The following is a 14504-nucleotide window of genomic DNA, read 5'->3' as shown; positions in this document are numbered from 1 at the left end:
AGACTGATGAACCAGGACCCGTGTCCTCCACGAGCTCCCACTGAGGGACACCTGAGACAGGGGCCAACCTGAGGCCCTCCCCAGCCAGCCAGCTTGTCCCCGCTGAACCAGGCCCCAAGCCTCGCCTCAGAAAGGCACAGATTTCTCTCTCCCTGCCTCGGCTTTGACATTTCCGGTTTCCCCTGGCCTAACCAACCAGGACCTTGAGGCATTAGGTTACATTAAACACAGTTAAGAGTGAAGAAGTCACCCGAAGATGGAAGTGCCCCCGAATCTAAGTTCCCACTTAGACGGGACTGTTCCAACTTTGGACGCGTGGCCCCACCTGCTTCCCGGGGTGATGAGAGAATGCAGACGCGGCCCGGGGTGCTGCCAGGAGCAAACGGCAGAGGAAGGTCAAGTGGACAAAGAGGACTCTGCCCAGGCGGGAAGTTTTCTCTTGTCAACGTGTAATGGTGGCAGTGTTGTCCAAGAGACAGCTTTTAGAAGGAAAAACACCCAAAACCGCACACTTAGAGTTTCAGAATAAGGCACAACGTTGGTCTGAGTTCCCAACCACTCCCAGGCCAGGGCCCCCAAGCCCACCCCCGGGGGCGTAACTTCAGGGAGGCCAAGCCTCCACCTCCAAGGGTCATATTCGATCTTCAGACCGCACGCTCCACATGAACCCATTCAACAAAGTTCACGAAACCCCCTACCGTGTGCCGGGCCCGTGTGTCAAGCCAGAGGCACAGCAATGAGCTAAAACGAGGCCCGTGCAATGGGCTCGCAGGCCGGTTGGGAGAGGCATCCAGAAGCCCACAAGGGAGAAAATGAGTCAGATGGGCTAGGTGCGGGGGTGAGAACGAGCTGGCGCCTGTCACAGCCCACCATACCTGCACAGGACTCCTCCAGGGGACTCCAGAAACAGAGGGGCCAAGGCCTGGCAGAAATGAAACCCGTTTCACTTTCCGGGACACGTCTCTGTAGCTTAGTGTTTGCAGTACTCTCTCCCTAGGGCGCTTGCTGGTACTTTCTTCCTAGGCGGGGGGCGCATCAGAGCAGTGCCCATTTCCAAGGCAGCCCCAGGAGAGAAACTGCAGGAAGGACAGGGCAGTGGGCAGCTCACTGAGGGCTTTCCCCTCCTTGACTGAGGTACCCTTGGGGCCACATGTAGGGCCAGGTGTGTGATCAGCCCCAAACCCCGCTTCCAGGTGAGCGAAACAAAGGGGGGGACAGCGGGCAGCTCTCGCTTCCTCCGGCGACCTGGCTCTCTGGCTCTGCTCCCAGCAGGGAAGGGAGAATCGTCCCAACAGCATGTCCCACAGAGAGAGAGAAGGTGAGCCACGCGCCCGAGTTGAAATGTCCCAGATTGAGTTCATTCTCCCAGACTTCCGTCAACCTGATCTTCTCCGAAATACTACCATTTCGGCATGCGTTCAAGCATCCAAGGAATTAATATAATCGCCCACATTATTTTTTTCAGACCGCGTCGTCAAAATCCACTGTGCGTTTTACACTTCTAGCCCCTCCCAATCTGGATGCTAAATTTTCATCAGAAGTTCCTGATCCGTATCTAGATTTCATAAAATGTTTAAAAAGCAGAGTCAGTACCAGGAATTTATCCAAAGGATACAAAAATGCTCATTCGAAGGGGGCAAATGCACCCCAACGTTTACAGCGGTGCTATTGACAATAGTCAAATTATGGAAAGAGCCCAAATGTCCATCAACTGGCGAATGGATACAGATGTGAGATACACACACACACACACACACACACACACACACACACACTGGAATACTACTCAGCCATCAAATGAAATCTTGCCATTTACAACAACGTGGAAGGAACTAGAGTGTATTATGCTAAATGAAGTAAGTCAGAGAAAGACAATTAGACAGTATCAGATGATTTCACTAATATGTGGAATTTAAGAAACAAAACAGATGAACATAGGGGAAAACAAAGCAAAAATAAGATAAAAACAGAGAGGGAGACAAACCTAAGAGACTCTTTTCTTTTTTAATATGAAATTTATTGTCAAATTGGTTTCCATGCAACACCCAGTGCTCATCCCAACAGGTGCTCTTCTCAATACCCATCACCCACCCACCCCTCCCTCCCACCCCCCATAAACCCTCAGTTTGTTCTCAGTTTTTAGGAGTCCCTAAGAGACTCTTAAATACAGAGAACAAACTCAGGGTTGTCAGAGGGGTGGTGGGAAGGGGGATGGGCATTAAGGACGACACCTGTTGGGATGAGCACTGGGTGCTCTATGTAAGTGATGAATCACTAAGTCTACTCCTGAAATCATTATTACACTAACATATAGCTAATCTGGATTTAAATTTTAAAAATAAATGAATACAATTAATTTTTAAAATAAATAAAAACAAAAAATAAAAAAAAGGAGAGTCACATGCCCAAGTTGCTCCAAACACTCTTAAAAGTTTTCCAATAGCTGAACCGAATATCTTTTCAAATTGAAATTAATTAAAATTAAACTCAGCTCCTGGCGGGGGAGGGGGTGGTTACCGGTCACATTTCACGTGCTCAGTGACTACATGTGACTGGTGTAACCAAATGAGCAGAGCAGATACAGTGCCTCTCCGTTGTCACAGAAAGTTCTACTGCCCAGGGCCGCCCAGCATCCTGAGCTCCTTAACAGCAAGGTCTGTTTCCTATTTCCTTCATTGCCCTCCTTACCCAGCCTCCCAGCAAAGGCACTGAGAAGTCACTGTTTCCCACAAGTGACTCACCTAGGGCACCAGATAAAAAACACAGCTGCCAGACCCTGCCCAGGATCTACTGAATCTACTGGGGACACAGGGAGGCAGGTGGGCAATCACACCAGGGGACTTTTAAGCCTCAACCTAATGGCCAGAGTTTCCTTCCTTCCAAGTGTCCCTCATCCAGCCATCACCACTGTTGTAAGTTAGGAATTCACGGAGCCAGGGGGAGCAATCGCCTTGGAACTCAGCCGGGGCTGAGTTCCCCCCTGTGCCGGGGGAGAGTGACGGGTCCCCTCTCTCCTTCAGTGTTCAATCAGTAACAAGAGACCAGCCCACCTGCATTCAGCATTTTTGTCACCACCCAGGGACACCCCAGAAACACCAGCTGCCTCCTCCCACTCACTGCTGTGGTCCCCTGGTCACACTGAACAGCAGCCGTGAGGAAAGGAAGAGTCCCTTGCTTCCCTTGAACATGGAGCTGAAAGGTTCAGCTGGTCAAGCTGCACAAAAGAAGGACTTGCACAGAACCAGTTGGTTCTGGGACTGCACTGATTTGCAAATAAAACCTTCCCAGACTGGGGCACCTGGGCCGCCCAGTCGGTTGAGCATCCGACTTCGGCTCGGGTCACGATCTCGCGGTCTGTGAGTTCGGGCCCCGCGTCGCGCTCTGTGCGGACGGCTCGGAGCCTGGAGCCTGCTTCAGATTCTGTGTCTCCCTCTCTCTCTGCCCCTCCCCCGCTTGCACTCTGTCTCTCTCTGTCTCTCAAAAATAAATAAATAAATGTAAAAAAAATTAAAAAAAAAAAAAACCTTCCCAGATGAAGCCACGGAGTGGTGGCCACGCCCACTTGCACCCGGAGGAGAGAGGAATCCCAGGCTTCACCTGAATGCAAGCCGCCACCCAGAGGGTGATCACTACAATGCTGGATTCTGTGCTCTTCCCCGAGACCCACAAATCCCCACCCCCAAGTTCAGGTACAACGACAGTCTTCCAGTGACACCTGACTGCGAGATGCAAAACCCTACTAGGGGCAGTAATGTCCTTCCGGGGCATCGTAGAGACCTTCTCTCTAATGGTTCCTGGTTCATCCATGCAACACAAACCCTCAGAAGGGCCAGAAGTTATCCCCCAGGGCTTTTCCATCTGGGGCAGGGGGCAAAGGGGGAGTCAGTCTCATGGTATGGTTTGTCCAGGCTCTTCCTGCGGGAAACTCCTCCGCTGCTGGTGGGAACTGTATCTGGTACAATTGTTTGGGAAACTGGCAGCATCTACAGGAGCCAAGCACACTCATTTCCAAAGACCAGCAGCTCGACTCCCAGGTACGTGCCCAACAGAACCGTGTCCAGAGGCTCATCAAAGATGCACTAGATGGAAAGCCATGAACCGGAAATTGTAGTGTCTGCCCACAGTCGACTGGGTAACTATAATTCAGCTACAAAAGAGAACCAGCTACAGCTCTAAGCAACACCAGGGAAGAATCTCACAAAGTGTTGGACACAAGAAACCAAAAAGAAAGGGCTGCACGGCTCTGTTTATGTCATGTACACAGAGGGGGGAAACCAGCCAAGGCTGTGGAGGTCAGGAGGGGTTGACTAATGAGCAGAATGGAAACAAGGCGGGGGGTGGGGTGGGGGGCGGAGCCTGGGTGGCTCAGTCGATTAAGCGTCCAACTTCAGCTCAGGTCATGATCTCAGGGTTCACGGGTTGGAGCCCCGCGTCGGGCTCTGTGCTGACAGCTCAGGGCCTGGAGCCTGCTTCGGGTTCTGTGTCTCGCTCTCTCTCTGCTCTTCCCCCAACTGCACTCCGCCTGTCTCTCTCTCTCAAAAATAAACATTAAAAAAAATTAGAAAAACAAAAAAAAGAGTGGAACCAGGGTTTCTGGGGTACTATTCCTACACTTGACCTAGGTGCTGGTTGCACAGGTGAGTTGTGTCTACAACAGCTATATGCACCCACAAGGTGCTCTCTCTCTAATGGATGTTATACTCCAAGAAAAAAAAAAAATTCATACAAAAAGAAAGTTTGGAATGGGCGGTACTAAGTTTCTGCCCCGTAAGGAATCAAGAGGGGAGCAGAGGGCCCGCGGGCACTCTGACACTGCGCAAACGCACCAGTGCGGTCCAGCCCTCTTGCCTTGAAGGCGGATGTCCTCCCATCAGATGGGCGTCCGTTTCCTTTCAGAGGCGCCAAACCAAAGCCTCCCCTGCTTGTGCATTTCAGAATGGTTAACAGAGCTCGTAACCACCGAGGGCTGATTTTATGACCCAGCTCGCAGTCCAGACGGCTAATGACCCCCAGTTGCCAGGCTTGATGGGTTTCCAGGGTCTAAACTGGCTCATCCAGGGTGAACATGGCCAGGAGGCTGCAAGCCCTGGCCCTCCTCGGCTGCACTCAGGGCCTGCTCACCTGGGTGTCTGGGCCGGGCACCCTGGGCAGGGGTGAGGTCCGAGGTGGGGGCTTTAAAGGGGCTGGCTCGCATATTCTTCCAGCCTCTTTCCATCGAGGGTCTCTGGGGGCAGAGGCTGCACGATCAACAGCGGGGCCAAGCCTTCCTGCCGCACCGCCAGGGAAGGGAACTCATCATTAGGTCCCTGATCTCTTACTGCGCCACCAAGGGGACCAGTACCCCAAGGGGGGGAAGACAGTGAGTCCCTACCTGTGGCCGTAGAGACTTTCCTCTCTGCAAGTTACTTCCAGACAATCCTTCTCAACTCTCCCAATGGAGGACGAAAACAAATAGGCCCTCGGGAGCCCTCACTGTCTCCGAGGAAGCCCAGCTCCCCTCCAGGTGGAAGGCAGGAGGCGCTAGGGGGCATGTGCCCCCCCCCGGGGGCCACAGGGGTGCCAAGCCGGGGGGAGGGGTGGCGGCGCGAACGGCGGCTGTCTCGGGAGCCCAGTCTCCAGGAACAAGGACTCCACACACTGTGAACCTTTTAGAGAGAAGCACAGGCCACAGCACCTCACTGGGGTGCGTGTGCCCCCGCCCTCACGCTCACCGGGCGCGCCCTGTCGCCTCGGCAGGTGCAGACTCTGCCCCTCGGAGGCCTTCCCTCCCTCCCCTCGGAGTCCACAGCTGCCCTGTGCCCAGTCTCCTCCAGCTTCACCCATCGTGATCTGGAAGTCTCCAACACCACCCCGCACCCTGGGCCCGACGGCTGGATGCACCAAGCGAGCTCACACACTACTCCCTTGTGACACACTCATCACAACTGAAATTGAGTGACCATGTGACAAAGCGTTTATGTCTAGTCTGCCCACTAGACTCTAAGCTCTGAGTCTGCAGGGCCCGGACACGTCTCAGCCACCACTCACTCGCCAGCAGCCAGCGTTTACTTCGTCATCTGTGTCCTTCTGTGAGCTAGGGCTCGCACGGTGGGAACACCGGGGCGCCCCAAACGGCTGACTGTCCACGAATGTTCTTTCTCTCCCTCCCTGACATCTCCTGTGGCACAGCCGGGGTGGGGGGGGGGGCAAGTCCTGGAACCAAAATCTCAGCCCAGCCACTGCCAGCGGGGTGACCCAGGAACCTCTCTGAGCTGGATCTGTCCCTCTGTGAGACAAGTTGTCATGTCACCTACCTCTCCGGGCCAAAGAGAAGATGAAGTGAGTTATGTCAAGGACTGACCACAATGTCTCCAACAGGACAGTCGGATTTTCTGCTAGCTTTGTAGTTTCTTTCCATTCGAGGCCACCGTCCGAGAATGCTGCCCCACAGGCCCAAGAGCAGCCTGGTGCATTCAGCCACTAAGATGCCACTAAGCGTGGCTGTGCTAAGTGTGGCGTGGGGCGCAGGGGGCGGGCCAGACGGACAAGGCCCCGGCCCTTTGGAGGTGCTGTGGTTTGCAGAGGGGAAGGACTACTCTGGCACAGTCACGTTCCCATGCTTCTCTCCCTCTCACTTTTCGCGCGCGTCAAGATGTTCCCCCAACAGCTTGAAAGCAGAAGTATTATTTAAGTCATCTCAGACTTCCACACCAGGTAATAAAAATATCGTGGGCTTTTCTCCTATTCTTTTCAAAATAAAAACAATGCTTGTGGAGGTCTTAACAGGGGAGAGCAATAAAACCAGCTTTTGCTCTGCACAGGAAGGTGCTATGCTATTCTCGTTAATTACTAAAGCAGTGACGCACGGGGCCGAGCGCTCCCTTGAAGGCAGGGAGGAGTTCATTCCAGGCCACCAGGTGCGACTCGGGGTCTCGGGCTCAACAAGGGCAGCTGTGGCTTCCAGAAGGGATTCCTGCCCTGCCAGCTCTTCCCCAGCCAGGAGGCAGAAAGGACGGGTCTCTCTGTCCTGGAGCTCACAGCCCCGTTCAGACCCGTCACCTTGCAACAACGAAGGACAGCACAGCCCCGGCTGCTTTGAGCTCAAGTCTCCAATGACCTCTGTACAAACCGAGGACAAAGAAGGGAAACCCAGCACGCGGTAACTCCCCCAGGGCCGAAGCTCCGAAGAGCTGACCTGGGCGGCCGTCCATCCATCCCTATTCTGAGCCGAGCACCGACCCCCACGCTCCCTCCCAGTGGAAAATAACTTGAATCCTCATCCCAGAGGCGCAGTTCCAGTTTAAAACCTGAAAAGGCCAGGTTCCCGTTTGCTGGAGCCTCCCCCCTCCTTGGCAGCCAGCCCACAATGGATGCTACTCCCCACTTCTCTGGCTGGCTTCGAAGAGAGAAAGGTACCCACTGAGCGCGCAAGTCCTGGCCCGCTGTGCTGGGAGAGAACAAAGACTTTGCACAAAGAAGAGAGTTAGTGCTTCTAAGCCCTGTGGCCACTCGCTCTCGGGGGGGGGGGGGGGGGGGCTCCAGGCGCCAGAGTCTCCTGGAGAGGTGCACAGTGCCAAACCCCCTCCTCTGCACACTGGGAAATGACCAGAGTGACCCACACTGGCCCTGAAATCCTGGACTCTCTCCAGGGGCCTTCCGCTCAGCGGTGGTGGGGGGAGGGGGGAAGAGCCCAAGCAGTGGATTCCAGAGATGAAAAGCTGCCCCTCTAGGGACTGAGACACAGGGCCACAGACGAATACACGTTATCCATTAAGGGGTGCCGGATAATCACCGTTTGTCAGCCTTTTATATTGTGCAGTGAAAAATTACCAGGATTTTAGCTTTAGACACACACACACACACACACACACACACACACACACACAACCTAGAAGGGTTTTACACTCAGGTTTTCTCTTCTCTAAGCTGAGCTGTCTGACAGGGAGCTTCCTTAGAGGATTTTGATGCTTGTGCCTGTCCATTCTGAAGAGCACGGAGGTGGATTTTTCCAGATCCCTGACACCTGGAACCCGAGAAAGCCACAGGAAATCCCACCAGCAGGCCAGGACGATCGCTCCGGGAGCCAACTCAGCTCAGCAAGTCTCTCCTGAGCGTGCACAGAACCCACCGAGGCGTTACAGCTGCTGCCCTGCCCTCCGGCCACTTACACTCGACTGCTCACGCCGGTTGCTCTAAGTCAACTCGGTCTAGGATGAGCAGCACGTTAGATACCCAGGGCCGGCTCCACAGACTGCGACCCAGGCAGGCACCCGGGCCCCCCGCTGGGAAGGGCCCTGCACTTGGTTCAATGCTCTTGCTGCCCCGACTTGAAAGTCTCAGTAACCTTTCAGGAAGGGGCTCGCTGTTCATGTTGCGCTGGGCCCTCTAAATAAATCCTACGGCCGGTTGTGGAGGTACCTTACGAGTTACGTAATCGGGATTGAAAGGAAAGAGACATCACGCCCGAAGCGCTTCTCTTATTCCTGGGATCTGGGGCCGCTAAGGAGCAAATACCCAGAAATGGCATCACGCCTCGCGTCTGAGCTTATCGTGGGCTTGCGCAGGGACGTTTCCGAGAGCGTTTCGGAACCAGAACGTTGCTTTCTGTACCAACGGTGACGTTAACACGAGCAGCTTCCGTGGGCTTCCGTGGGCCCGTTGATCCTAACTCTGACCTACAGCAGCATCTCCTCCGATGCAGCTTTGCCTGACGATTTAAACAACAAGGGCCCTTCACTTATCACGCGAATGCGATTACACACTCTTCCCAGAGTCCAGCCACCGCGCCCTCAAGTGGAGGCCCCTTCTGTGAAATTCACGGCTGAAGCTGACACCCTTCTGGCCCCTTTAAGTGGGCAAATCTTTCCCTTAGTTGAGCGATGGGCTCCTTCCACAACCTGCAAAGAAGATGAGGCCCTTGGACGAGGGCCCTGCTCTGTTAGTTTTTACAGCCGTCTCCAGGACCGTGAGGCTTAAACACCATTTACAAACAAGCTTAATTTTAACCTTCCTTTGTGGAGAATGCAAAAATCAATTAAGTATCTGCTGATAATGCCCTCATATCTCGTTTTGGTGGCATCTCACAATTAATGCTGCCCGTGAGGCCGACGCACCGAGCAGCCTCACACATGCCTTCTGGTTATTACGAGTGTCACTCTGACCCACAGCTGAGCGCAGGGGGCTCAGACACAGCCTGCTGCGTGGGGATTTTGAATTTTTAAGAAATCGGTTTGTAGATGGCTTAATTAAAACACACCAGAGCATAATTCAGTGGGAATTGAGGCTCCCATCAAACTAAAACAGGCAGCAGATATCTTCCCGACCCGCAAAGCTCCTCCTGGTATTTCACCAGGAAAACCAACCGCGCTCACAAACGGAAGGGACATGACGGCAGATCTCAGCCAATCGCCTCACGTTGCAGTTGAGGAAAGAGGTTCGGAGAGGTCAAGGAAGCAGCCCCAACACACAGAGCAGTCAGGGAGAGCTGAGAGCACAAGGGTCAAGACCTGAACCAAGGAAGGCAGCCCTACGAGGTAAGGGCGCGCAACCTCTGAAGCAACACTGCCTGGGTTCAAATCCCACTCTGTCACTCACCAACTGCCAGAACGGGGACAGGATGAACCTCTCGGGCCTCAGTTTTCACATCCGTTGAGTGGGAGTGTCAAGCGTGTCTATATCAAAGGTTGCTGAGAGTAAACAGAGTGCAGATAAAGGTTAGCACGAGCGCCCAAAGGTTGGCTACCGTTATCAGAACCCAAGCTTCCCGATTCCCTGTCCTGGGCGCCAATGCACTGCACTGTTCTTTACGGTCCCTTAGATCTGAGCATCTCTCAGATCTGGGAAAGAAAGTTGTCCATGTTCATGCACCAAGGCTGCGGGCCCACCGAGCACCACGTGGGTGCCTGGAGGATGTGAAATGCACATATCGCGGGTCTTCCAGGATTGGATGACCAGTGCAAATGAATTTTAATTGATGACCAATTGGAGGAGATCCAAAGACAATCTAAAACATAAACGACAGCACTGAAGTCTATGAAATTCTAAAGTGCTGTGGATCCTTCCATGTAACAAAATTAAGCGGCAACAGAACAGCGTCTGTAGTTTAGTAACAGTATTTTACCCACGTCAGGCTCCTGACTGTGATAATGTCCTACGGTTACGTAAGACGTTATCGCTGCGGGAAGCTGGTTGAGGAGCACACGGGAACTTAGTACTATTTCTGCAGCTTCTTGGGGGTCTCAAATTATTTCACTGTTTTTCTTTTTAATTAATTTATTTTTGAGAGAGAGAGCACGGAAGAAGCAGACAGAATCTCAAGCAGGTTCCACACCGTCAGTGTGGAGCCCGACATGGGGCTCGAACTCATGAACCCCGAGATCACGACCTGAGCCGAAGTCAGACGCTTAACTGACTCAGTCACCCAGGCGCCCCAGTCTCAAATTATTTCAAAATAAAAAGCTACAATGAAATCACAAGGCAACATCTAGGAATGCCAAAAGACTAAGGGATTTGTGGCAAGTTTTCAACAGGTCAACACAGGCACAGTTTCCAGGCGGGACAGCCCCACGCAAACTTGGGAGGAGATGCCGAGTGAACATCTGGAATGATTCTAAATCGAGCTCTACAGGAAAAAAAAGAAAATTGTTTCTCTTTTGTTTTTCCATTTACTTAAACTCAGAGAAATCCATGTTCTGTCCATAGTTTAAAAACTAATCATAAACAATATAAAATGGGGCTGTACGTCACCATCGCTAACGATAAACATTTCTAGGGAAGCTTTGCAACATTATACCCTTAAGGATGTCCAGGGAGGGATGAGAGAGATTTGAAGCCTATGAAAATAAGTGATAGAAATAATCTGTGGAGGGGGCCGGAACACCAAATAGGGCGTTCCCATTTGGGAACATGGGTTCCTACGGGATCTGGGGTGGGAAGGGAGAGGATTTCGAGAAAGAGACATGAATGGCAGGTCCCTCAAGGAGCAAGGTTATAACAGATGATGGGAAGGAAGCTCTGGGAGTAGCACAGGGAGGGGGGCAGAGCCTCCATCTGAGAGAGTTAAGAGGAAGCCGAGTCGTGAGGGACTTGGTCAAGGCCAGGCAGGAAAGCAACACTCCAGGAAGAGGCCGTGCCCGCACAGGAATCTGCTTTGCCCCACTTCCCCGCCAAAGGGTCCCCTCTCCCAGAAGCGGGCCGCTTGGAGCCGTCACAAATTCAAATCATCAGCCACACGCTCACCTTTGGGAACTCACGGCACTATTTTGGTCTTGTGTCGATGAGTGTGGGTTCAGCTGTCCACCCTGAGACTTTGCCCTCAAGCGTGTGTTTGCATAAAAATAACTTCTGCTCACAAGCCAAACCCTCAGGGAGAGGACAAGAAGGATGGGGGTTTCTCCTGGTCCCCCCCCCCCACTAGCCATTTGGACAAGTGTTGTGCGGCAAGCTGTAAATGGTAATTTGGAGGAAGACAGAAGCATGGATGTCAACCCAAGTGTGGTAGAAACCAGGTCCTCTGACCAGCTCTCCCATCCCGTCAACTGGTCCCCTGTTGGGGTCTTGTGACTTGCTGTTCCCTCTGCCTGGGACACTCTCCCGGAGCTTCAGGTGGTAGTGCCTTCTCATTCAAGGATCAGCCTACTTGTCACCTTCTCGGAAAATCCTTCCCCGATCACCCAGTCAGCCACTGCCCATCGCAGACACTTCTTACTATCTGTTCTGATACTTGGGAAACTGTCTACTCTCCATCTCTCCCCATGAGAGTTCCAGCACAGTGGCAGGCACAAAGTATTTCCTCCATCAGGAAAATGACTTTTAAGGGGAGGTACAGAGCCTGCGTCAGAAGGGCTGGAGAAGCAGAAGGGTCAGGCTCCCAAATACTCTTCACCAATGGCGCTGAAGGATCGGGGGCAAATCATTTCACCCCCACGGGTCTCAGCCTCCCCGGCTACAAAAGGGCTGTGAGTAGGCTAGGAAAATGAACCAGCTGACCTGTAAGACCTTTGCTTTCCCACACGCTGGGTCAAGGTTTTCAATTATCCAATGTACTCTTGCCTTTCTTCCCTTCATCCATGTGTCCGTCCATCCATCCATCCATCCATCCATCCATCCATCTAATCATTCTTTGCCATGGGCTAGACCCTGGGAATATAACCTTGAGTAAGACACAATTCTGGTCTTAGCAGAATAAATAACCTCTACCAGCAGATGGAAAGGAAGTAATTCCTGCACAACCAGCTAAGTGCCAAAGGAGATTCTCAGATCGCTGGCTGGGCCGCCGTGGAGATGGTGCCGGGGCAGTTCCCAGAGAAGGAAAACAGACCCACGATCCCACAGATGCGGCAGAGTGATGGAAAATGTACAATAATCACATCCAAGGAATCCGGTCCAGAAACACAAAGAGAGTCACAGTCCAGGTCCCAACACAGACTGGGGACAAAAAAGGCTCATTCCTGAGGATCGCTGTCCCCCTGTTGGCCATGGAAGGATTGTAATTCTCCCCAGAAGAATGATTATAATCACTGCCGATTCCATCAATGGTTCTCAGCTAAAGAGCTTAACATGTGCCTACACACGCAGGTGCACGGGCACACGCACAGCTGTCCAGGGCCCCCCCCCCCAAGACGTAATGAAGGACTGGAGTAGGTGTATTTCTTTCGAAAAGCTCCATGGGAGTTCCGATGCAGCACCCTGATTTACAACCAGAGAGCTTCCTGCAAAGTTTACTTCTCACTACAATTGTAGAAGTGCGTTACAACGTCAATGACAACGAGGTGTATCCGTGGGGATCTTGACAGATGGGACTTTCTGAACATCCCGGCCATAAAACACTTCCATCTCCTGCATCAGAATTTAAATGGCACCTGAAAACAAGTGCATGAGAAGCTAGAATGGGGACACGGCTCAACACTTCAGGATGAACCCCCAGCCACGCAAGCCGCCCACCCCAGGAGGTGCCCCCGCCGGCCCGCGCAGGTCCGCCAATGCTCTGGCCCAACATAATGCTTCAAAAACAACTTCATAATGTACCCTGAAGTCACAGCCACAGCCCCTTGTTTATGGGCTCAGCCAGATCAGATAAAATTTCATTCTCTGAATTGGTTCCTAATTTAATTATTCCCCGGATAAGCGTTGGCCTCCTGTTGCCGCAGGGAGAAAGAACGAGAAGGCGCTGGCGCCACAAGCCGTAGCTCTTGTTTGGCAGCTGGTGGCGGACCAGCCACTCTCCGGCCTCCATCAGGTCAGAGGGGGTTACAACAGCGGGCTCGGGCAAGGTGGTCACCAACCGTCCACCCCACGCCAGTCAAGAGGGTGACTGGGTTTTACGAAGAGCTTAGGAAGAACATTCAGGACAACTGAAACCAGGGCTGAGCCCTGGCTCCGTGTGACCTCTTGGGGCCTCAGTTTCCCCATCTACAAAATGGAGCCAGACTATGATCCCCTGAAGGCCTTTCCTAGCTCTAATAAATTCAGACAATTCAGATGGGAAACAGAAACCCATCTGAGAATTAAGCCTTCCCTAGGGCCAGGAAAAGAGCATGTTAAAAAAATAAATGAATCTTATTATTAAGAGCAAGTAAAAATATCTCATAAACCATAACCCTAGAAATGGAAACATGTGTCCACACAAAAACTTGTACATGAATGTTTATAGCAGATTACCAAGACGCCAAAGTCGGAGACAACCCAAACGTCTATAAAATGTGATCCATCCATCCAATGGAATACGATTTGGCCATCAAAAGGAATGTCATACTGGTACATTCTACAACATGGGTCAACTGTAAAACCATGATGCTGAGTGCAAGCCAGGTACAGAAAAACCCGAAAAACAAAAACAAAACAAAAAACAAAAAAGCGCGCGCGCGCACACACACACGTATTATTTATACGATTCCAGTCATACACAAGTCCAGAGCAGAAAAACTGATAGAGACAGAAGATGCCTCACTGCTTAGGACTGGGGGATCGGGGGGCTGTGCATGAGGGAAGTGGGGGCTGACCGCGAATGGGCAAAGGCTCTCTTTCTGAGATGATGGAATGTTCTCAAACTGAATGTGGTGCTGGCTGCACAGATCTGTAAATACACTCAAAACTACTGAATCATATGCTTTAAATGGATGGATTTAATTTAAATGTGTGGTATGTGAGCGGACTGTATCTCAAGTAAGCTGTTTGAAAAGGGAAGAGGTTAGGAGTGCCTGGGTGGCTCAGTCGGTTGGGCGTCCGACTTCGGCTTGGGTCGTGATCTCGCGGTTTGTGAGTTTGAGCCCCGCGTCGGGCTCTGTGCAGACAGCTCGGAGCCCGGAGCCTGTGCCTCCCTCTCTCTCTGCCCCTCCCCCACTCACACTCTGACTCTCTCTCCTTCAAAAATAAATAAACATTAAAAAAATTTTTTAAACTAATAATAAGGGAATAGGTTGAATGGACAAAAAAAAAAGCAGTCTGTTGCATAATTTTTAAAAATAAATTCGATGAGAACTTTGTAAGCTAAATATACCTACACACATATACATATACACACATCC

General features: G+C 52.0%; 1 protein-coding gene across 3 annotated transcripts in view; it reads right to left on the bottom strand.

Annotated features, from left to right (window-relative positions):
- CHST15 (carbohydrate sulfotransferase 15) overlaps positions 1 to 14504 on the bottom strand; it is a 78917-nt gene that overhangs the window by 53151 nt on the left and 11262 nt on the right. Inside the window, exon 2 of one of the 3 annotated variants that reach the window (XM_030334485.1) lies at positions 9574 to 9665. The exons of the other annotated variants lie outside the window; for them this stretch is intronic. The gene's annotated coding sequence lies outside the window, so the exon portion shown is untranslated. The remainder of the gene's footprint in view (positions 1 to 9573; positions 9666 to 14504) is intronic. 3 annotated transcript variants of the gene reach the window in all.

The sequence above is a fragment of the Lynx canadensis genome, chromosome D2 (genome assembly GCF_007474595.2).
Source record: "Lynx canadensis isolate LIC74 chromosome D2, mLynCan4.pri.v2, whole genome shotgun sequence".
Taxonomy (NCBI): domain Eukaryota; kingdom Metazoa; phylum Chordata; class Mammalia; order Carnivora; family Felidae; genus Lynx; species Lynx canadensis.
The sequence above is the reverse complement of the archived record's forward strand: the minus strand, read 5'-3'. Positions and strand labels throughout refer to the sequence as shown.